General features: G+C 41.5%; 1 protein-coding gene across 7 annotated transcripts in view; it reads left to right on the forward strand.

Moving 5' to 3' along the window:
• Positions 1–24,773, forward strand: part of PLD1 (phospholipase D1) — a 273,608-nt gene that overhangs the window by 41,052 nt on the left and 207,783 nt on the right. For 5 of the 7 annotated variants that reach the window (XM_070373213.1, XM_070373223.1, XM_070373206.1 and 2 more), the window contains exon 1: positions 21,841–22,000. The exons of the other annotated variants lie outside the window; for them this stretch is intronic. The gene's annotated coding sequence lies outside the window, so the exon portion shown is untranslated. Of the gene's footprint in view, positions 1–21,840; positions 22,001–24,773 lie in introns of those variants that run through there. 7 annotated transcript variants of the gene reach the window in all.

The following is a 24,773-nucleotide window of genomic DNA, read 5'->3' on the forward strand; positions in this document are numbered from 1 at the left end:
CTTTATTAGGAAGGGGCACCTGGGCAGACAACAATAGGGTAAGGGAACCCAGGAGAACTGTTCTGCTGCATGGCCCACAGCCTCAGGTTTTATGGTGATAGGATTAGTTTCTGGGTTTTCTTTGTTTAATTATTCTGACTCAGGGTCCTTCCTGGTGGCACATGGCATTGCTCTGCCAAGATGGAGGACAAAGAGAAGGATTCTGGGAGATGGAAGGACATGTGGCATCTCCCTTTGACCTTTCCTGAACTCTTCGAGTGGGTGGCGGCTTATTAGTTCTGTATTCCTTACCAGGACCTCCTGTTGTAAAACAACTCATGCAGGTGGTCACGATGGTGCCTGGCCAGGGTGGATGGTTTCAGTCAGTGTGCTTCCCCTAACAGCTCCCCCCCGCCGAAAGACTTCATACTCAAGATACTTCCTGTGAATTGGGGCAGAGGTCTCTTCCTTCTGTAACTACTTCCTGCTGGGTGTGGGTGTAGTCCTGCCTAGCAGAGCAGAAGTCTTTGATCTAAGTCACGGTCTTCCGTACCTTTAACTGGCTTCCACCCTTGTAGTAACCTCAATTTAGCCTGAAACTGCTGGACCCTGTCAGAGATGAAGCAGACAGGGGTCAAACAGGAGGCCAAACACGATGGTCATCACTGGGCCCAGAAAAGGAAGGCAAAATTTGGGGTGAGGGCTGCAGGATGTATGACTTTCTTCTGATTGGTTGGTGGTGAGGCAACCAGGGTGGTACTCCAGGAATCTTGCAGTCAGCCCAAAGTAATCATCCTCTACCTGGGTGGGGCCCCAATTCTGCAGAAGAGGATCCTGCCCCAAGGCTATACCACCACTTGGTTGCTCCTCCCCTGTTTCTGTATCCCCTCCCTTCTCTGATCAGCAGCTGTTTGAAGCCGCCCTTTGGAACTCATGGAAGATCAAGGAGGCTGAATGAAGCCTATATCCTACAAACAAGAAACATGGGACACAGAAAGACCCCAAAGCCTCACAGAGTCCTGCTCAGTTTTAGTGACTTTTAGCCAGGTAGCCAGTTGCCTAGTTTTATAAAAAGTAAGGTTGCAGTGACTAGTTGCCAACACACATTGTTTTGATAATGTTCGGTGGCATCCAAGTCTGACTTGACTCAGGAAACTCAAGTTCTTAGCAATACAAAGACTAGTCTGAAATCACACCCATAGTGTCATCTTGTTATTTCCTTGGATGTCTGAACCGTAGCTACTCTATTTTGACTTTCAATTGTAATATTTTCCTTAATAGCTAAAACAGATATCACCATTAATAATGTTAGTGTTTCTCTAGGTATGAGAAGATGCAAGAATTGGTACTCATAAAATCTTCTCCTGAAAATCATCTAACTCTCTGAAGACCTGTTCTGCAAATTTTTCCCAGAACACAGAGTACCTCATTCCTGATCTCCATCCTGAACTCCTTTCAGGGATGTTGAAAGTCAGCAGCTGCAGTGGCCATGATTTAATCCTTGTAGAGGTAGATGGCAAACATCAGTTTCCAGTTGGCAGAGCCCTTTCATGGTTATAAATTTAACCATGATTTGTGTGTTGGGGGGAGGTGCATTTAATGACCATGTTGTCCCACTGTACTGAGAAGGCTCATTCCCACTTCTGGCAGACTTCACCATAGGCCACTCAATGTACTGTTAATGGACTAGGCCATAAACCGGAATCAAATTCTCTGTCTTATTAGCCCCTTGGTCCAGGAAAATATTCCCTCCTGTTGCTTCTTCCCATATCTTATTGTTGTTGTTCAGTCACCTAGTGATGTCCAACTCTTTGTGACCCATGGACTACAGCATGCCAGGCCTCCCTTCCCACATCTAGAGTTACATTATTACAATCATTGATCTCATATTTATCTATATATTATTTTATCAGAGGCTCAGTTACACATTTGGAAATGTAGGAAACAGCAATTTTGTAAAACAGGTGAAATACAAATTACACAGCTAGCAGTATTTAGTAAAGTCATAAGTAAGACTTAAGCTAGAAGCTTTAATGGCTCAGAGGGTAAAGTGTCTGCCTGCAAGGTGGAAAACCTGGGTTCGATCCCTGAAACCTGGGTTTGATCCCTGGGTCAGGAAGATCCCCCGGAGAAGGAAATGGCAACCCACTCCAGTACTCTTGCCTGGAAAATCCCATGGATGGAGAAGCCTGGTGCAGGCTACAGTCCATGGGGTTGCAAAGTGACTGAGCGACTTCACTTTCACTTTCATTAGATGCAGCCCAGTATATTCCAGGTCATCTGACTTAGTCTATTTTATATCAATCTTTATCTTTCAGGGAAATTATATATTGGCATTGTCCATAAGGCACACAGCCCAGTTTTGTGGTATTACTAGACTGATTAGTTTAAGTATGATTTAATTGTTGCCAATGTAGAGGAGATTTGAAACTTAAATTACTGTAGCCTGGTGGTGTCTACATAAATCCATCCCATAATTGTGGGAGATATTATTCCTTGGCTGAAACTTTGCTTATTTCTCTGATTGAGCTTATTTTGAGCTTCTGTTACTCTATTACTATTGAGTAATAGGAGAAAACTCGTATTTATGGCCAGGGTCAGAGCAGGCATTATTAATTGACCAGATGAGGGGATTCCACCCAGTAATAACAATTATGACCTGAACATGACTATAATTTTTCCTTTAAAGTAAATTTCTTCAGGGAAAACCAATTAGAGCCTTGGAGTCAGAAATTCACCAAGGTGACCCAGAAGTACTAGACACAGCCGTAAACCCAATGATTGGACTGATTTCTAAAACTAGCATAGGATCATTTCTATGACAGAAAAGCATTTGATTCACATGCAAAGGTCAAGAAGTTAAGAAAACATTATAAATGATCATACAAGTCACATCAAGAATCTTGGGCTAGCTGTCTATCTCTGATATCTTCTTTTTATTGTCTTGGTGTGAGTGTAGTTCCTCCTCTCAGAGTCATTTTAAGCTAATTTTGAGGTCAGTCACCCTCTCTATAGCCCAGTCCAGTGCAGGGGCCCTACAAGGGTCCCTGTGTACAGATTGGAGACAGCGCTTCAAAGAATCATGACTGATAACATTTTACTAGGATATATCAGATTTTTAGCAACTCCATATAATCTCTAGAATATCTATATTAGTAATATTTACCATCCAATATAGCCAGCACTGGTGGGTGTATCACAGCTTGCTCATACATCACAGTGAGCATATATTGAGGCTCAAGGTCTAGTGAAATTGACTCTGTCATCTTGGACCTAGTTGGTTCTATGGCTATGGCATTCCTAACAAAATCCATTTACCCAACTAAATGCAACCCAATCTTAGAAAATCCTGGTCATCCATAACTTGTTCTTTTCAGTACTTTTTCATTTCTCACACCTTTTACTGAAAACATTTCCCTTAAAAGTTTTTTTTTTCCCACATTGACTTACTTTTCTTATTGATAAATTTGTATTTCCCAGTTCATATGAACCTAAAATTCATTTAGGTTAATTTTTTCTTGTATTTAGAATTGTTTGATTTGTAAGTGCTTACTTTTCTTTAAGCCAATTAAATAGAGCTCATTTACAAATTAACCACAGTAATATTATCCACAGATATATTCTGAGACATATATATATACAGACAGACATGAGAGATCTAGTTTCATTTTCTAAACTTAGTCATGAATCAGATATCACAATAGAAAATTCACTAATTTATAAATAGCATTTTGAATAAATAAAATTTTTAAACCCTTCTTCCTTTTTTCCTTCAGTCTCAGGAATTAGAGATGATCTAGATAAGTGTTCCTGAGAGCCTGGTCTCAAGGCACAGGGAGAGAAAATCAAACTACTAGAACTTGTTCCATCTCAGGGTCAAAATTCTGAAAATTCAACTGTGCAAAAAGAACTAGCTTTGGAACTAATTTTTAACACTTTTACCTAAACCAACTTTCTCTGAGGTCTAAATAACATGGCAGCAAATCTAGACAAAATGGTGGACACACAAAGCAAAATGGCCGTCACAAATCATAACACAGAACACTGTACACAAGCCCAGGCATCCTAATCAAACACTCCCTTCAACACAAGATTGCAGTCTCTCAGAAAACCTCCTCCAGAGACAGAACTTCAGATCCAAGTACTAACAGAGTAAATGGAAATATCTCAGGTCTTCAAAGATTTCAAAGGGAGGAAAGGAGGCTAGGTTGAAAGAAGAGGGGTAAGGAGGCGGGGGAGGAGGGGCTAAAGGGGTGGCCTTACAGATGTCTCCTGCCACCTGCAGACATCCAGATATTACAGGACTTTACCCTGGGCTTCCAGGGAAGGGAGGACTGGAACTCAACCCTACTGGAAATCAGACCAGAACCAGAATTTGAGTTCTCTGCCAACTGGAGGCAATCAGAATCCGACCCTCAGCTCAGGCCGAGTCCCTTCTACCAGGCTTCTGCATCCAGGACCAAGGGACAAGAAAAAATGGTAAAGAAGGCCAGGATGAAACAAGAGGGGAAAGGTGGCAGAGGAAGGAGGCCAAAGAGGTAGGCTTATAGACGTCTCCTACCACCTGCAGACACCCGGGAGTTACAGGGCTTTCCCCTGGGCTCCCAGGGAAGGGAGGACTGGTACTCAGCCCTACCAGAAACCAGAGCAGACCAGACAGAACCAGAATCCAAACCAGAAACCATACCAGAACAGAACTGGAATTCGAGTTCTCTGCCAACTGGAGTCCATCAGGCTTTGACCCTCAGCCTAGGCTGAGGCCCTTTGACCAGACTCCTGCATCCAGGACTAGGGGGCTAGAAAAAAGGGTAGGGTAGGAAGGGTTAAGAAGAGAAAAGAGAGGGAAGGGGACAGGGGTCAATAAAGTCTCTTGATCCTTACCCTATCGGGGCACTCTGGCCATTTGTCCATGTCAGGAGGAGACCAGGGACAAAAGAGCCTCAGTTGCGGCCACTGGGTCTTGTCCACTGGCAGGCGAGTGGTCCCTGAGTACCCCAAGTGGTCAGGATGTCAGCTGCAGCAAAGAAAGTCCCCACCAGAGTTGCTATTTGTTGGAAGGGGGAACTGTTCCAGGTTCCAAGAGTGGGCTCTTGTCTAACACTCGAAAATGAATTGTCCAAAGAGACACACAAGCTGACAAAGCAAGTGACTTTATTGGGAAGGGGTGCCCATGGGGAGAGCAATAGGGTAGGGGAACCCAGGAGAACTGCTCTGCCCCATGGCTTCCAGTCTCAGGTTTTATGTGATGGGATTAGTTTCAGGGTCCTTCCTGGTGGCACATGCATTGCTCATCCAAGATGGATGTCAAGGAGAAGGATTCTGGGAGGTGGAAGGACAGATGGCATTTCCTTTTGACCTTTCCTCAACTCTTCTGGTTGTTGGTGGCTTATTAGTTTCATTTTCCTTACCAGGACCTCCTGTCATAAAATAACTCATACGTGTGGTTACTGTGGTAGCTGGCCAGGGTGGGTGGTTTCAATCATTGTGCTTCTCCTAACAGTGGTATGTGTTTTGTTCCAAGTAGCAAAATGGTTGTTTTAGTAGTGGGAAATAATAAGGCATAAAGGGATGTGCTGAGAGACAAGAGAATAATTTTTTTCTCTTGTAGCCAGTTTGTTGAAATGAAGTGCATTAGTCTCTCAGTCATGTCTGACTCTTTGCTATCTCATGGACTGTAGCCCACCAAGCTCCTCTGTCCATGGAATACTTTCCTCTGTCCAGGCAAGAATACTGGAGTGGGTAGCCATTCCCTTCTTCAGGGGATCTTCCTGACCCAGGGATCAAGCCCTTGTCTTCTGCATTGCAGGCAGATTCTTTACTGTCTGAGCCACCAGGGATGAAAAATCACACCAACTCTTTGTCTTGTATTTCCCAATTTCATGAAAATAAAAACACTTTCTTTAAAAATTACTTTTGAGGACATGAGGGCACATAGTGCCATTGAGTCTTGGAAAGATCAAATTGGTACACAGATTGTCCAAAGGCAGAGATTTATAGAGGACAAGAGTGCTGAAAATGCTAGGCAAGGAGGGGTGGGGAGTTACAGTTAGGAGCATGGACTTAGGAATCAGACATCTGAGTTTAAACCCAAGCTCCACCATCTACCAACTTCTCTGCTCACTTCTGATATCCCAGATGAACAATTTCACCCATGATCCTCTGACTCTGCCACTCTTGCTCTCCATCAATGACCTGTATATTCCCCCTCTACTCACGTCACATCCCATGGTTTACTGTTGTGTCGCCTTTCTCCTTCCTCTTTCTCACTCTCCTGAAAAACCCAACCTTGGTTAAAATCAGAGTTGTCCAGGCATAACCTTGTACCCCACCTAGACACACACACACACAGCTCTGATGATACTGAATTAATTAACTTACCTCCTGCACGGACACAGCACTCTCTGGCAATTCTACCATGTTCCCTAGTAAATTCATTCTCTCACTTTACTAGGTGATTATTCCACACCTTTGTCTCTCTGCTCAAACCTCCTGCATCCCCTCCTGTCTCTCAGCCAGTGATCTTCCTGTTGATTTCAATAGGAAACTAGAAGTAGTCAGAAGAAAAGCCTCTTATTTCCCGCCAAATCCTACTGCTGCTGCTGCTGCTAAGTCGCTTCAGTTGTGCCCGACTCTTAGCGGCCCCATGGACTGCGGCCTACCAGACTCCTCCGTCCATGGGATTTTCCAGGCAAGAGTACTGGAGTGAGTTGCCATTGTCTTATAATTCTATTCTCCAAACCCCCACTCTTTGCTACAGAGGAGTTGTGTGTGTTCCTGGCTGAAGTCTATCTCATTCCCCACCCACCAGATCCTTTGCTCTTGCCTGTTTGGCACTTTCTTCTACAGTATCCTCCCACTAACTTCATCAAAGATCCTCATTTTACTGGATCATTCTTATTCAAACATTTTTTAATATCTCCCTTCTTTAAAAATACCCTCCTTAATCCTTTGTCTCCAGGAAGCTTTGCCCCACCTCTCTGTTCCTCTTTAAAGCAAAACCCTTTGAATAAGTTGTCTGTTTTCTCTGCCTCCAATAACTTACCTCAGACTTTCCACCCCCACTCCATCTGTTATTATGAATATTTTCAAACATATAAAAAAGCTGAAAGAATTTTAAGTGAACTCCCATATAACCACCACCTAGACTACAATTGATGTTTTGCTTTATTTGCTTTAATACATATCTTGTCATCTTTTCATTCCGTGACTATTTCATCAATCAAACTTAGGTTTAAGATGCACTTTAAACAAGTTGCAGGCATCAGTACATGCTCTATTAAACACTTCAGTGTGCATATTATTAGTTAGAGTTCAGTATTTATTCATAGTCTTCTCTCTTTGGAGATTAAGTGACTCACCCAGGGTTCTGACATATGAGTACACCACCTTTGCAATCCAAACCTTTATTAAGATATGGAGCGTGACTGTCACCACAGAAAGTTCCCTCATGCTCCTTCTCAATCAATCCCCAGCCCATCCTCCCATCTTCTGCCAGAGCCAACCTCTGTTTTGATTTTCCCCCATCGTATATATGTCTGGATGTGAGAGTTGATCTATAAAGAAGGCTGAGTGCCGAAGAATTGGTGCTTTTGAAATGTGGTGCTGGCAGAAGACTCTTGAGAGTCCCTTGGACTGCAAGGAGATCAAGCCAGTCAATCCTAAAGGAAATCAGTGCTGACTATTTCATTGGAAGGATGATGCTGCAGCTGAAGCTCCGATACTTGGGTCACTTGGTACAAAGAGCCAACTCATTGGAAAAGACCCTGATGCTGGGAAAGATAGAAGACAGGAGGAGAAGGGGACGACAGAAGATGAGATGGTTGGATGGCATCACTGACTCAATGGACATGAGTTCGTGCAAGTTCCAGGAAATGGTGAAGGACAGGGAAGCTTGGTGTGCTGCAATCCAAGTGGGTCAGACACGACTGAGCCACTGAAGAACAACTACATCGCATACAATAGCTTGAATTGCACATGTACTCTTTTGTGTATGTTCTTTCACTCAGCATGACATATTTGAGATTTAGCTGTAAAATATGTGTTATTCATACCTTTCTATTGCTCAGTATTATTCTATTGTTTCTACAACAGTTTGTTTATTCATTTTCCTATTAATGGATCCCTAGGCTGTTTTGGGGCTTCCTAGCTGGTGCTAATGGTAGAGCCCACCTGCCAATGAAGGAGACTTGAGATGTGGATTTGATCCCTGGGTCAGGAAGATCTCAGTGGTGACATGGCAACCCACTCCAGTGTTCTTGCCTGGAGAATCCCATGGACAGAGGAACCTGATGGGCTACAGTTCATAGGGCTGCAGAGTCAGACACGACTGAAGCGACTTAGCACACAGCACACACAGGCTGTTTTTAGCTTGGGGCTGTTATGAATAAACTTGCCACAAACAAACACAAAGTTCTTTTTTGTGGATGTAGGGTTTCTTTTTGGCTAAATACTTAGGAGTGAAATTATTGGGTCATAGGGTAGGTGTATTTAGTTTTATAAGAAAAAAATGGTAGTATTGTTTTACACTCTGACCAACAGTATTCTGTTGATTGTTCTGTTTCCTGGTCAGTATTTGGTTTTGTCAGTTTTTTTCATGTATATCCATTCTGGTGAGTATGTAGTGACATCTCATTGTACTTTTTATTATATAAATGTGTCTGATGAATATTAACATTCAGTACTTTTCATGTCCTTATTGATCATTAGTTTATCTTCTTCTGCGAAGTTATCAAATCTTTTGTTCTCTTTTTATTGAATTATAAGCGTTCATGACATATCCTAGATATGATTCTTTGTCAGATATATGATTTACATATGTTTTCTCCCAGACTTTGATTTACCTATTCATTTTCTTTCTTTTTTGTCTCTCTTTGGCTGTACTGTGTGGCACATGGGATCTTAGTCCCCGGGCCTGGGATCAAACTTGTGCTGCATGCAATGAAGGCACAGAATCTTAGCCACTAGACTGCCAGGGAAGTTCCCTGCCCCAATCTTGCACATATTCATTTTCTTAATGGTGTCTTTTGATGAGCAGAAAATTTTAATTTTGATTGTCTATTTTTTTAAGTTAATTGCTTTAATATCTAAAAGTTTTATAGTTTTAGCTTTTATATTTAGGTCTATGATACATTTTAAATTAATTTTTATATGTGGTGTGAGGTTGGGGTCAAGATTTATTTATTTTGCCATATAGATATGTAGTTGTCTTAACATCATTTGTTATAAATCCTTGTCTTTTGCTGTTGGATTTTTCTGTCAACTTGTGAAAATTCAAATGATCATATAAGTGTGAGTCTGTTTCTAAGTTCTCTGTTCTGTCTCACTGATTTTTCTTATTGATCCCATGCCAGTGTCAGACTGATTACTGTAGATTTACTAGTCAAAGTCTTAAAGTCAGGTAGTGTAAGTCCTCCAACTTTGGTCTCATTTTTTATAATCGATTTGGCTATGCAAGGTCATTTGCATTTCTGTACACATTTTAGAATTAGCTTGTCAATTTCTACAAAAAGCCCAGTGAAATGAACATGATTGTGTTTATTGAACTTATAGATCAGTTTGTGGAGAACTTGCATCTTAATATTTAGTCTTTTAATCCATGAACATGGTATGTCCATTTATTAGATCTTTAATTTCTCTCAGCAATGTCTTGTAGTCACAGTTTCATTTGAACCTACTCCTTCTAAGTTTTGTGCCCCAATTCCCCTGAAGCCACTCTTGTCTAGGTCACCAGTGGCCTCCGTGCTGCTGTATCCGATGGTCAGTTCAGTCTTCCCCATCCTTCGTCTTTCAACTGCCGTTGACATAATTGATCACTCTATCCTTGAAGCATTTTGTTCACCTGGCTTTGTCTCCCCATGTTCTCCTGGTCTTCCTCCCATCTCATTGGCAGCTATTTTTTGGTCTCCTTTGCTGGATCTTTTTCTTCCTGACATTCAGATGTTAGAGGTCCCTGAGCCTCAGTCTTCAGAGTTCTGTCCTTTATCCATTATCAGTCAATCTCATGGTGTGAATATGTTATATAAAACTATCACAATGTCTAAAGCCATAAGACTCCCAATTTCATATCTCAATCCTTTATCCAGGACTTAAATATACAAACCCCAGACTTATATATTCAACTTCCTACCCATCTTCATTTGAATATCTAAAAGGTATCTCAAACTTAACCATTCCAAATGGAACTCATGATTTGCCTTTGAAATGTCTTGCACCTTCTGACTCCCTACCATCCACCATGTTCCCCAAGTCAGTAACTGACTTTTATCCTTGTTGCTCATATATCAATCTTACAGTCTTCCTTGGCACCTCTCTTTCTCCTACACTGTGCATCACCCTGTAACCAGGAAAGGTTAATTTTGAATTCGCACTGGATCTGCTCTGTGACTTTAACCCTTATCTTGCTGCTTTTGTTATTATGCGTGTGCCTGTGCTAAGTGGCTTCAGTCATGTCTGACTCTTTGCAACCCTGTGTACTGTAGCCCACCAGGCTCCTCTGCTCATGGGATTCTGCAGGCAAGAATACTGGAGTGGGTTGCCATACCATCCAGGGTATCTTCCTGACCCAGGGATCAAACCTGCGTCTTTTATGTCTCCTGCATTGGCAGGTGGATTCTTTACCACTGGACCACTTGGGTATCTCAAGGCTTCCCACCTGGGCTTCCCAGGTGGCACTAGTATTCATGGGGCTACAGTCCATGGGGTTGCAGAGTCAGACATGCCTGAACACAGCACATTTCACATTGGGAAATAGATGGGGAAACAGTGGAAACAGTGTCAGACTTTATTTTTCTGGGCTCCAAAATCACTACAGATGGTGACTGCAGCCATGAAATTAAAAGACGCTTACTCCTTGGAAGGAAAGTTATGACCAACCTAGATAGCATATTCAAAGGCAGAGACATTACTTTGCCAACAAAGGTTCGTCTAGTCAAGGCTATGGTTTTTCCTGTGGTCATGTATGGATGTGAGAGTTGGACTGTGAAGAAGGCTGAGCACTGAAGAATTGATGCTTTTGAACTGTGGTGTTGGAGAAGAGAGTCCCTTGGACTGCAAGGAGATCCAACCAGTCCATTCTGAAGGAGATCAGCCCTGGGATTTCTTTGGAAGGAATGATGCTAAAGCTGAAACTTTGGCCACCTCATGCGAAGAGTTGACTCATTGGAAAAGACTCTGATGCTGGGAGGGATTGGGGGCAGGAGGAGAAGGGGATGACAGAGGATGAGATGGCTGGATGGCATCACTGACTCGATGGACGTGAGTCTGAGTGAACTCCGGGAGTTGGTGATGGACAGGAAGGCCTGGTGTGTTGCGATTCATGGGGTCGCAGAGAGTCGGACACGACTGAGTGACTGATCTGATCTGATCTGATTATAGGCATACCTAATGGCCTGCCTCAGGAAGATACCCTGCCCCTGCCCACCTGTGAAGGACTATGACGTTCTTAGTCTGGCAAATGGCTCAACATCTGGCACCCCTTGACTCCTGCTTACCAGGGTGGCCTAGAAATTCACATTTGAGTAGGCCAGAATTGCAGATAGGAGATGTTCCATTTTACACCACCCAAGAAATGACTGTAAGGAAATGAAACTAATATATCTCCCTGCCTGAAGCTTGCTATTCTAGGAGACATTTGCAAGGATTGAATAGTCTTTTTACTTTGTTTCCTCACCTCCCCCATCTCTGATCCATTAAAGAACCTGGCATCCAGGCCCCAGTGAGATGGCTATTTTGAGGCAGGAGCCTGTCACCTTCTCAGTCAGCCACCTCCTGAATAAAGTCCCTTCCTTGTCCCAACACCTCCTCTCAGATTTATTGGCCTGTAGTGTGGGGAGCAGAGTGAGCTTGGACTCGGTAACAACCCTACATTAGAAAACCCTCTTGGCTCTATCATAGAGCTCTATTTACTTCCTAGCCATCACTCTATTCCAAGCCACCATCATCTCCACCTGGTTTACTCCAGTATTCTAAGTAATCTGCTTTGTCTCACTCTATTCTTTATATAACTTGCTGCTGCTGCTGCTGCTAAGTCGCTTCAGTCGTGTCTGACTCTCTGCCCCATAGACGGCAGCCCACCAGGCTCCCCCGTCCCTGGAATTCTCCAGGCAAGAACACTGGAGTGGGTTGCCATTTCCTTCTTCAATGCATGAAAGTGAAAAGTGAAAGGGAAGTCGCTCAGTCATGTCCGACTCTTAGCGACCCCATGGACTACAGCCCACCAGGCTCCCCCGTCCCTGGGATTTTCCAGGCAAGAGTACTGGAGTGGGGTGCCATTGCCTTCTCCAATGCATGAAAGTAAAAAGTGAAAGTGAAGTCGCTCAGTCATGTCCAACTCTTAGGGACCCCATGGACTGCAGCCTACCAGGCTCCTCTGTCCATGCGATTTTCCAGGCAAGAGTACTGGAGTGGGGTGCCATTGCCTTCTCCGTTACATAACTTGAGTCACCTTTAAAAATGTTTAATCAGAGGAGCATTTCACTCCCATGATTAAAACCTTCTAGAACCTTTCTCTTATATTTAGGGGGAAGAAAACTTCTGCAATGGTTTAAAAAGCCTTAGATGATCAGACTTCTCTGTTCACGCTCTGACTTCATTCTGTTGCTCTTTCTTTCACAATACTCTTGACTTCATTGGCTTTTTTGTTGTTCTTGCACATTCTAAGCTTTTGGCCTCAGGGCCTTTGTGATTTCTGTTTCTCCTGCCTGTAACCTTTTCCCTAGATAATTATAAATCTTGTTACTTTATTTCATTCTGGTCTCTGCTTAAGTGTCATCTCCCCAGAGAGGCCTTTTTTGGCCACCCTATGTAAGGAGAGTGTCCCCTCACCCCATGCTCTCCACTTGTTTACTCTGCTTTGGTTTTCTTCTTAGCACTTAGCATTATCTGCTTTGATATGTGTTTTATTTGTTAATTGTCTATTTCCTAGTAGAATACATACAAACTCCCTGAGGTCAAGGACTTTCTGCTTTGAAGGGTTAATACTGTTAACAATGCTTGTCACATAGTAAGTGCTCTATAAATTTATGTTGAAAGAATGACTGTGGGCAAGTTAACCTTGCTGGCCTCATTTTCTTCATCTGAGAAATGGGGAAAATAATGGTATTTACCTCATACAGCAAATGTGAATGCCAAATAAGATATTGAGTGTAATAAGACATTGTGGCAATAGTGTTGGCTGATGAGATTATGATTGCTATTCAATAATGTAAATGATCTAGGACTTTCCTGGTGGTGCAGTGGATAGTAATCCACTTGCCAATGCAGGGGACACGGGTTGACCCCTGGTCCAGGAAGATTCCACATGCTGTGGAGTGACATGTGCCACAACTACTGAGCCTGCGAGCCGAAACTACTGAGCCCATGAGCTGAAACTACTGAAAACTGAGCCCCTGGAGCCTGTGCTCTGCAACTAGAGAAGCTGCTGCAATGGGAAGCCTACACACCGCACCTGGAGACAGCCCTCGCAAAGCAACAAAGACCCAGTGCAGCCAAAAATAAGCAAAATATATACATGATTGAAATCTCTTATGATTAATCAACAGATACTTATGCTAAGTAAGGTGGACTTTGCCTGCTGTATACTTTTTACAGTGGTTGATTTCAGAAGTATAACTTACAATCCAGTTATTGGTAACTTAGTTGGAGGGAATAGATATAAGTACATGAAAAGTCAAATGCCAAGTGAAAGTCGCTCAATCGTGTCCAATTCTTTGTGACCCCGTGGACTTCACAGTCCATGGAATTCTCCAGGCCAGAATATTGGAGTGGGTAGCTTTTCCCTTCTCCAGGGGATCTTCCCAACCCAAGGATAGAACTCAGGTCTCCCACATTACAGGCAGATTCTTTACCAGCTGAGCCACCAGGGAAGCCCAAGAATACTGGAGTGGGTAGCCTATCACTTCTCAGTGGATCTTCCCGACCCAGGCAGATTCTTTACCAACTGAGCTATGAGGAAAGCCCTAAATGCCATCGAATATTTAAATAACCAATCAAGACAACAGAACAGATGTTATCATGCTTAATTAGTTGTCTAATACATTTGCTGATGATGTTCTAGGTCTAAGAAATAAAAGCTTTTTTTTTTTTTTTTTAACTAGAGTCGTCTGAGGAGGCTTCGTGGAACATGTGGATTTGGGCTGCCTCTTGAAATGCTGGGGAGGATTTTAATCCTTTATTGGCCATGAGGTGCATGGGCATCAAAGGTGGGGCAGTGACATAAACCCTAAGGACTAGGGGAGGTAAAGAATGTAATAAATCGGTTTGGCAGGAGGGAGAGGTCTTGTGAGGAAGCAGTTTGAGAGCAGCACAAAGAAAACAAGGTAGGAATGAAAGCAAATGATTCAGGCGACAGGAACTGCCCGTCCTTACTTGGGTTGGACAAGCAAGGAAGGAAGCACTTCTGCATGGTTAGGAAAGAAGGTAACGCATCACAGGCTTGCCTTCGCCAGGTTCACTCCCTTCTCCCCCACAGTACAAGTGCCCTAGGTGGTTACTCTCTGATGCCCAGACAGTGGGTTGGCTTGCGAAGTCCATGTGTCCATGTATCCAAGGAGAGGAGCCACAGGAGGACACTGCCCTTCTGTAACCAGAGCCTGTAAGATAACTTTAAACTCTCTCTTTTTTTCTTTTTATCCACAAGAATTCTCACTCAAGTGGCTAGGACTCAAAGGCAAGGGACAGTTTTCACTATGATTTCTTATTTAAAAGAGTAGAAAAACTACATACAAAAACTTAGCATTGGATTTGGGTTCCCTGCATCATTGGGAAAGGGTGGGAGGTGGGAGGGAGGTTCCAGGGGGAGGGAACATTTGTGTATCTATGGCTGATTCATGTTTATGTATGGCAGAAACCCACACAATATTGTAACTATCATCCAATTTAAAATAAAATTTTTTAAAAGACTAGAGAAACTTAGAAATTAAAGGCCAACCAATAAACATAATAATTTACATTTTAATATGCATATTAAGAAATACTCATTTTTTTCACTCCTCAATAGTGGATGAAAGTGGGAAAAGAGCATGTTAAGCACTTCCTTCTCTTTTAGAAGAGTATAAAGAGGTAGACTAAGGAACAAATAAAAATATTCATATATTTGTTCAAAAAAAAAAGAAATACTCAGGGTTTTTTCTGAACAACATGAAAGAGAAGTATATGTCACCCTAAAATATGCTACTTAGGCATATTGATTATTTTGAATTAAAGTTATTTAAGAAACAGCTGATACAAGAATACTCTGATCCTCCTTTGTCTCCCTGAGACCAGGAACTAAATCTCCCAGGTGGAAGGGATCTTCCCTGTACCAGGAGGTTTGAAGGCACCCTCATTGCCAGAGACAGGGAATTCAGGGCCAAGAGGGTTGTATAAACAAACTTTGTTACTACACTGATTTGCTGGGCCAAGCCCAAACCCCTGTATTTTGTCATTTCTTCACAAATTTATTGTTTCTTTTGTCTAAAAGGTATAAAAGCTACCTTCTTTGGTTACTTCTTTGCATCCCACGTTTTTGTCAGCTCTCATATATACAAAATTAATTTTTCTCTTGTTAATCTGTCTGTATCAATTTAATTATTAGACCAGCCAAAGAACTTAGAAGGGAAAAATTTTCCTCCCCTACAAGCATATTTGGTCAGTCATGTATAGCCACCTTCTCATTATCATGTGAAAGGAAACACCTTATATGAGAAGAGGCCAGAGTGACCTGTGAACTGATCAGATTGTTTTTTTAAAAAGGATAGGTTATCTAACCAACTATGAGATAAAATTTGCTTTAATAATATAATTTTATATAGATTTGCATCTAAAAGAATGTGTGTCCATTAAGTTTTTTTGTTATCAGCAAGTTAATAAATGTAACCTTTTGGAGCATTAGAACAGATTTCAGAGCAATCTGTAGTAATTAAGAAAATGATCCTGTAAAAATAAGAGAATCAAAATAAAACAAAAAAAGATGCAAAACAGATATGAGCCATGACAGATGTGGCAGAATAGGGAATGGACATGAAGACAATAAGACACATTGTTGTTAACACAGCCCTGACAACACGTGTCCCAGATTAAATAATGAATGCCGTTGGTGGGCACAGCCAGGAGAGAACAGAGAGCACATTGTTTCAGCCTGTCTATCTATTTTCAGACTAATTGCTTAAGTATAGGCTTCTGTTCTGGTTACAGCCAGAGGAAAATCAAACAGTTGAAATACTGTAAGTCCTGTAATTCACCCCCATCACAAATCAAAATTAAATAAGAGTTAAGAGCAAAGCATCCAAGTAAATTGTTAGGCCTGCCTGCAAATGAAAGCCTGAAGAGAAGCAGGATATACTTGTGCACTCTTTCATCCTCTCCTGATCAGGTTCTAGCTAATGTGATATGAGGGCTTGTCATCGCCTCTTCTGCACTCAGGACTACAGCTTCAGCTCTGTAGGGTGGGGGGGCAGATCCCAGTTTCCATGCCTGGGACTGGCCCAAGGAGTGGTGTCTTTCTGGGCAGCGGCTTCTCTGAGGTTTCAGGCAGGTTGGTATCACCTGCCTTTTCCTACTTCCTACTGGGTCTTTGTGATGAGCTAGTGAGCAGTATGGAGAAGGCGATGGCACCCCACTCCAGTACTCTTGCCTGGAAAATCCCATGGGCGGAGGAGCCTGGTAGGCTTCAGTCCATGGGGTCGCTAAGAGTCAGACACGACTGAGCAACTTCACTTTCACTTTTTACTTTCATGCATTGGAGAAGGAAATGGCAACCCACTCCAGTGTTCTTGCCTGGAGATTCCCAGGGACGGGGGAGCCTGGTGGGCTGCCGTCAATGGGGTCACACAGAGTCGGACACGACTGAAGTGACTTAGCAGCAGCAGCAGCAGTGAGCTGTAACCTGTGAAAGTACTTTGTTGACACAAATGAAGGGATTCTGTTTTTATTATTTTAGAGTGTAGAGTTGGTGGAGGAAAGAACACAAATCAATATCCTGGATTTGAATCCTGGTCATCTCATACTCTGTCTCCCCTTTTCTGAATTCCTTAAGTGTCTTCCTGTGTTACCCGCCCCCCATCCTTTGCATCAGATGTTCTTTGCTTTTTTGAGAGTTTGCAAGGACCCCTTTGGCATTCTAGTGAAGCTAATGAATCCCTTTACAAAATAATGTTTAATGCATTAAATTAAATGCATACTTTTAAGTGAATAAAATTAGAGGTTCTAGGCCTTTCTGCAGTAAACATCTTTGCCATAAAGCAGTTTTACTGCACAATTAATTGGCCTAAGGCAGTTTTGCCATAAAACAGAAAGTGGTTGACAATTGGTTTCAACTGTGTTATAGCAACTTGATAGAAAATACAGTGATAAGAAAACTTACTGAAGTGTGAAATAAGAGAGTGTAAAGCCAGGCTGAATACTGTGCTAGAAAACAATCAGATCAGATCAGTCGCTCAGTCGTGTCCGACTCTTTGAGACCCCATGAATCGCAGCACGCCAGGCCTTCCTGTCCATCACCAACTCCCGGAGTTCACTCAGACTCACGTCCATTGAGTCAGTGATGCCATCCAGCCATCTCATCCTCTGTCGTCCCCTTCTCCTTTTGCCCCCAATCCCTCCCAGCATCAGGGTCTTTTCCAATGAATCAACTCTTCACTTGAGGTGGCCAAAGTACTGGAGTTTCAGCTTTAGCATCATTCCTTCCAAAGAAATCCCAGGGCTCATCTCCTTCAGAAAGGATGGTTGGATCTCCTTGCAGTCCAAGGGACTCTCAAGAGTCTTCTCCAACACCACAGTTCAAAAGCATCAATTCTTCGGCGCTCAGAAAATGATAACAGTTTGCTAATCCTTTCATGGGCACAGCCATCTCTCTCTTGTCAGAACCAAAAGTTTACCAACCGATGGCAAATATAAAAGTGGAGGCTAGTAATACATGACACTGTTTGAGAATATTACATATCGATTCTTTAGCTCATTTAGATACATCTCCTCTTGTAATGTCACCTTTACCAGATTTATCACTCAGTATTAGAAGTTGAAGGCAAAGGGAGACTCAAACTCCTCCAATATCCCCAGAATAAATGGTTACATGATTCTTGGTAAGTTTTATGAAAATGGTGACATTTTTTGTTATTTGATAGTACAGAACATGATGTAGACAGAATTTCGGTATTTGGCACAGAATCTGGCTTAGGTGATTTGGTGAAATGAGGACTGTCATGTAATATTTAATGTAGTCCAGATATGCACTGCTTTATATATATGTTTGTATATGTTATATATATATATAGAGAGAGAGAGAGCAGCATCTCTTGTCTGTTCATTCTACTTACAGAGAAATCTGAAGAGTCTTACAGCAGATTTTTTTTTTTTTAATACCATGGAGCTGTATGTCCAACATTAGACCCTGAATCATTAATGATTGACTTTGAGAAAGGAAGTATCATTGCTTTCACAATGTTTGAAGTAGTTTTAAGTTTTTGTTATTAGTTTTTCATGTTTCATTATATCCTTTTTAATGTCCCTATTTTAATTTATTTTCATTATTTTGTCTTTTATAGTAAAGCTGTCCTGAAGCCAATTAGTTGCAAGGCAAAAGTTCTTGCAGCAAAGATTCTTAAGAGAAAATACCAGACTGCATAGGGTTACGAAAGAAACCAATTAGACTGATATACAGTTATCAGTATACCAAAAAAGTAAGAACATAATATCCACCCTTTATTGATAGCCTCCAAAGCCCACCTCCTTGTCTTGTCCATCCCACCCCTCCTTCTTCTGCCAGCCTACTCTTCCTTCTGTGTGCCCAGTTCTGTTGGTGGCATTAACAACCTCCACAGGGCTCAGGCCCCGAACCCAGCTTGAGCAAGTAAGTGAGCACTGCTGCTGCCCGGATTACTGCCCCAGTCTCCTTGATGATATCTGTGGAAGTGTAGACTTGTACATTTTAAAGCACTGATGTGTCATTTCCTTTACCTGGAATGTCTTCTAAATTTCCGCTTACCTTGCAGGGTCTAGTTCCTCCTTACTTCTCTTTCCAACACACACCTCTGGTCACATTATGGTTTACAATCTCTTGATGATGCCTCTTTATCTCCATGATGTGACATCAGAGGACTCCTGCCTCTCTCACAGAGTTTTCTTCTGTTGGTCTCCCAGCCTCACCAGGCTGCCTGTGGTCCCTTTGGTGGCCTGCTTCCCACTTCCCCGTTTGTCTTGGCAGGCTGAGTGAGTGCCCTCTGCTTGGGGATCCCTCAGCTGCCTTATGGCCTCCAGGTCTCAGTTCTGTGGCTGCTTGGCTGGGATGCCTTTCCCAGCCAGCACTATCACAAGGACTGCCCACACAAAGTCCTTGTCCAACCGTCTCCTGCTCCCTTTCATTTGACCAGAGCCTGGCAGTTTCACCGTGGTACGCACGGAGGAGGACAGCATTATCATCTTACGTGATTAGCAGCACTGACTTTAGAGCCAGATGACCTGAGTTCTAATCCCAGTTCCACCACTCGCTGTTTGATCTTGGCAAGGTACTTACTCTTTAGAGGCCTCAGCTTTCTCATCTGTGAAACTGGCAAAATAATAGATTGGGGTGATTTAAATGAATTAATCTCTTGAAGCACTTTAGAACCATGCCTAGCGTATTGTGAGAGCTTAAATATTAGCTATTAGTTTTAGTTTCAGTAAGTTTTGTAATATTAGTCTTAGTTCCAGTAGCATGGCCTGGGCTTATTTAAAAGTCACATCCTATTATACTTTTATTTTTGCTGGAGTTTTATTAAAGACTGTCATGTAATTCAAAACCCAGTGTTTAACTGTTCTTCATCTCCGCTGAGGATATCAGAACATCGATTTTTACAGAAATAATTTATATTAGACAAAAGGAAATACTGTTTGAAAGAAAGATAGGAAGAATCCTGGGGATATAGCATCTTAACAGAATGATGGAGACACAGTCCCACCAGCAGTTAGCTCGCTGAGTTGGGATGTATCCAGGGTTTTTACATTTCAGAGATTATGCTGGTCTCACAGGAATTTTTCTTGCAGCCCTTTGGGTAAAGGAGAGATCAATGTTATTTATGAGAATATTTCTCTGGGAATGCAAATCATTATATATGCTTGCAAACCAGATCCACAGGTTTTGAATGTAATTATACTTTTTCTTTTGCATGAATATTTTCATACCCTCTATAAATATTCTGGTCTGTGGGAAAGAAACTTTTCGTGATTCCTACCACATATTGTATGTGACGTTAATGTGCTCTTATAACTCATCCTTTTCTTCCCCTTCTTTTTCTTCCAACGGCAAGTTATTTCCCCTGAGGTTTAATTATTTCAGCCTTTTCTTGGTTTTGCCACCAGGTGGGGCACTGGCTCCTTTATAACGCAGGGGCCAAAGTCTTGAGGCTGGTTTTCTCATTGAAGTGGCTGCCTTGCTCCCCCTCGTTCTGAACTGACTCCTGGAGAAACTGTTGAGCTCTGACCCTGGGAGTGGATGGGGGAGGGCGGAGGGCGAGTATTAGATCCGAGGCAGTTACAGGGCTTTTCATGCCTGATTTTGTTGAGCTAATATGCTAATGACTTACGTTTCACGGGTTTTGAGTAACTTGGATTTTACCGTAAATACATGTAAATCTACTTGGCAACAAAAGAATCAAGTGTTATTAAAGTACGTGGTTAGTATTGCAAATTTTCCTTGGACTATTTGGTCCCATCTTTATGGCTCAGAGGAAACACTGAATTTGGTAATCTTGACCATTATGTTAAACAGGTCTGCTAAAAATAAGGTAGAAATCATGGAAACAAGAATTAAAACTGTTCTTGGTGTTGAAAACTTGGGAAAAATTGTGTATACCACAAGCACTTTATGTTAAAAAGCAGAGCATGGATTTTTAATTCTTTCTTAAGAAGCAGTATGTGGGAACATTATTTTTTAAAATAAATGGCTTAAGGAAACTATCAATTATCTTTTTTAGAATGAAAAATAAATTTCTTATTTTAAAACCATAGAGAGTCATATTAAGCTCTAGTTTAAACAATTACAAAACTACCAAAAAAACTTTTTAGTTTTATAAAATAACCTAACTGTAGGTGGTAGAATTGAATTACAAGTAATTTTCAGATTTATAGACACCATGTCAGACTCAGAAGTTAGATAGTTCTTTGATAAGCTTTCCCCCTGAACTTTAACTTTTAGACTTCAGTGATTAATGAGGTTTTTTGCTTATTTAATGTATTTTAAGAGACTTCCCTGGTGGCAGTAGTAAAGAATCTGCCTGCCAATGCAGGAGGTGCAGTTTCAGTCCCTGGGTCAGGAAGATCCTCTGGAGTATGAAATCACAACCCACTTCAGTATTCTTGCCTGGAGAATCCCATGGACAGAGGAGCCCGGCGGGCTACAATCCATGGGGTTGCAAAAAAGAGTCGGACTTGACTTGGTGACTAAACAACAACAACAATATATTTCAAAAATGTAGGAATAGTAATAGTATGTAACTTTGATTCTCAGAAACAATAACTTAATATGGTCCCTCTTAGGCGACATGAAGTTATAGTGCTATATGTTCCATCACCACCACCACCAACTTGGGCAACAATATAAAACTCATTTCATGGCCCTAGTGGAGGGCAGACTGTATTCCTCTTGTTTAAAATGAATGAGTCACTTTAAGACAGCATCTGAAGGGAGAGAAAGGAGTGAGAATGCTCTTTGTTTAAGTTTGTGTGTTACAGTTTTCTTGGGCAGCAAGTACAAAAATGAAGCCCAAAGTCTTAGCTCATTCTGTACATGGATTTTATTTCTCACAGCAGCCCAGTGTCTATTTAACATATGGGAGTGGTTTCAAGTTCATTACTAAAGCTTATAGGCTAAAGTGCTTTGTGGGCTTGGCTATGACTTAAGTTGCCTTTGGGGAGTCAGCCAAAAACGGGGCTTGCTTTGCTGTGTTTGTGGACTCTCCGGGTGGTCAGTTTCTTTTCCCCTCTCAGCTGTCAGCTGCTCTGGAGATTGGTTTCATAGTAAGGATTCTTTCTTTAAAGCAATATGAAGCGACTACTTTCACGGGGGCACCAGGTTAGTAAATAACATTTTGAACTTTCTGCTTTATGTGTCAGACTTTCTTTCTGTTCTCACGGGGCAATGACATGACAGTCGGCATGGCATTTGTGCTGTTGCTGCGTTTTTTTAGAAAATAATATTCATTGATCCTATGGAGGTCTGAGGTTTATAGTCTTCCTTATACTATCTGCATTGTTGAACAATATTAAATGCAGGAGGAAGCCATGCAGTAATGACTGGTTTGTGTTAGATGTGCGGTCTAGAAATCTGTGCTTGTTTGTATGCATTTTCAGTTCCTTTTTCAGAATTCCTTTCATTGTATCTTCTCATTATGTCTTCTAGGAATAGCTATGATTTTATACATGGTTTATTTTACTTTTTGGAGCACAAGGCAACAGTGTGCTGTGTCCCAGCCAGCATGCAAGCTTGTCTGATGTATTTTTCTCTAGGGCCTACTACTTATGGTTAAAGGAACCAGAATATCATTTTAATTTTCTTTTTGAAAAGCCTGGCATTTTTCTAGAATGCCTCAGAAAATACCTGTGTAATAGTTGACATGGACAGAGTGCACAGGTGAATCAAGCTGAACTGAATCCCTTTCTTAGTCATCACTGTTTTTCTTCTTAAGTGATTCCTCAGGATTGAAGATTACTCTAGGAGTAAATATCACAGTCAAAACGGAGTGTGCCTTGGAAGGCATGAAATTATCGCTAATAGTATTAAAGTGAAATTAAGTCAATAAAGTGAAGTATCAAGAGAATATCTTCCTTAATTTCATTAACTTAGACATCTCGAGAGCAATTTTACCTTTGTTCACTTGTCACCAAACCAATCTGGTATTAAACAGTTTCACAAGAATAGTTCGATTTGATGATATTTTCAGTTTTGTATATGAAGTATTAGTATTCTTATGAAGTATACTGGCTTTTATGTTACTTTAGGTATGGTTTAGTTCAAGGTAAGCTCTAGTGTTTTAAAATATGTCAATATACTTCTATTATTACCATTTTAATCTCCTCTTTCTTTGCCCTGCTGGGAAATACAGTGTTTCAGAAAGGGTCTGTTCGCTCATGTTCTCTTCTGTCTAAAAATATAAAACTGAGGGAGAAGGAAGACAGAAGTAGATATTACACTTAGAAAAATCTCTCAGGTGATTTGCTAAACTTTAAAGTTCCCAGTCCTATCTCCGCTGAGGCTGAAGTTATAAAGTTATGTCTGCATGCCATCTCAGGATTGCAAAATGGACTGGACTTTATCCCCTCTGAGACACAGTTGTATGACATGAGTCTGAGTGAACTCCGGGAGTTGGTGATGGATAGGGAGGCCTGGCGTGCTGCGATTCATGGGGTCGCAAAGAGTCGGACATGACTGAGCGACTGATCTGATCTGATTATTGCCCTTGTGTCTGCAGATGTTTTCTTCAACAGTAAATCCAAAAAAAAAAAAGCAGAGATTGGTATAATTTGCTTAATATTAATGTGTTAGTACTGCATAATGCTATTATTGTTAAATACTATTAACTTAACATTTTAAAGAAGACTTTTGTCAATCTGATTATACCTGCTCCCTGATTTTAAAGGACAGTGTTAAGACATTCTACTTGTTGTTACTCGTTTGTGCTTAATTGGCATGGATAAATCCTAAAAAGCTCACATCAGACACATTTATGTCTCAATTTCTATATTCCCAAGTGCTTCACAGCTTTTTATTCTACAGATAATAACAAAAAAAAAAATACTACTGATTAGAAACAGAAAAAAACCAACGTGACAAAGGATAGAATAAGAGAGGAAACTCTGTAAAAACCATATTTTAGGGTTTTCCTAAAGAGGATCCATTACAGTAAGCTTCCTCCAAACATGACGGGAAAAAAAGACTGTACAAGGGAGTGCTCAAAACCTGTAAGTTGGGATCAAAGCAAATCTTATTCCTGATTCCAGGCTTAGCACACACATTGGAATTCTCGTTCTCATCTTGCAAGACTGGTTTAGTTTTGTTACATCTCTGCCTTTTGACTAAAATCAAGTAGAGATGGGCATTTTTCCCATTCCATATCAGGTTAAACTCTGAGCCGATTAAATTTTATCCAACATGCTTTCTTGTTAACAGTCAGAAGTACTCCAGATGCCTCATAAATCTCAGATGGTTATGAACATAGTTTATGTTCCAGAAGCATGTGATCCTTATTTCCTTTTAAAACAAAGCTTAGATTCAGAGTTGGAGAAAAATCCTAGGACAGATTATTTCAACACAAATTGGCCCATACCCCAAATACTGGGAACGGTGGATGTCACTAGAACATAAGAACTCAGAGGAAAGAAATGAATAATCAGGAGGAATGGTGATATTAGGAGTTGGTTTTCTGACTTCTGAACCTTGGTAAATGTTCACCTATCAGCCGGGTCTGTTCATGTCCCAGATGAACAGTCTCTATTCCTGCCCATAAGCTTGATCTTCAGTGTGCACGTTTGGGGAGCTGTCAGCTGTTGACTTAGTTTCTGGTCTTGTCAAATTCGTATATGGCCACCTTTGCCTTTTTCATGCCTAACTCACTGAATTCTTGTTTCCAGCCCTGCTAACATTGAAGGTGCCCACGTGAATGGGTCTTGTGCTTACATTATCAGCAACTCAGACAGAAGGCAAGAGATGCTGTGATAGCACCCACCTCAGAAATTCACTATTTTAGTAATGACAGTATGTACTAACTTCCCAGAGGGATTGCAAAGGCTGAGGACAGATTCTATTCCCAGGGCTGATCTGACCATAGACATCCCCTATTCCCTCTTTC

This window comes from Bos mutus, chromosome 1, assembly GCF_027580195.1.
Source record: "Bos mutus isolate GX-2022 chromosome 1, NWIPB_WYAK_1.1, whole genome shotgun sequence".
NCBI classification, from domain to species: domain Eukaryota; kingdom Metazoa; phylum Chordata; class Mammalia; order Artiodactyla; family Bovidae; genus Bos; species Bos mutus.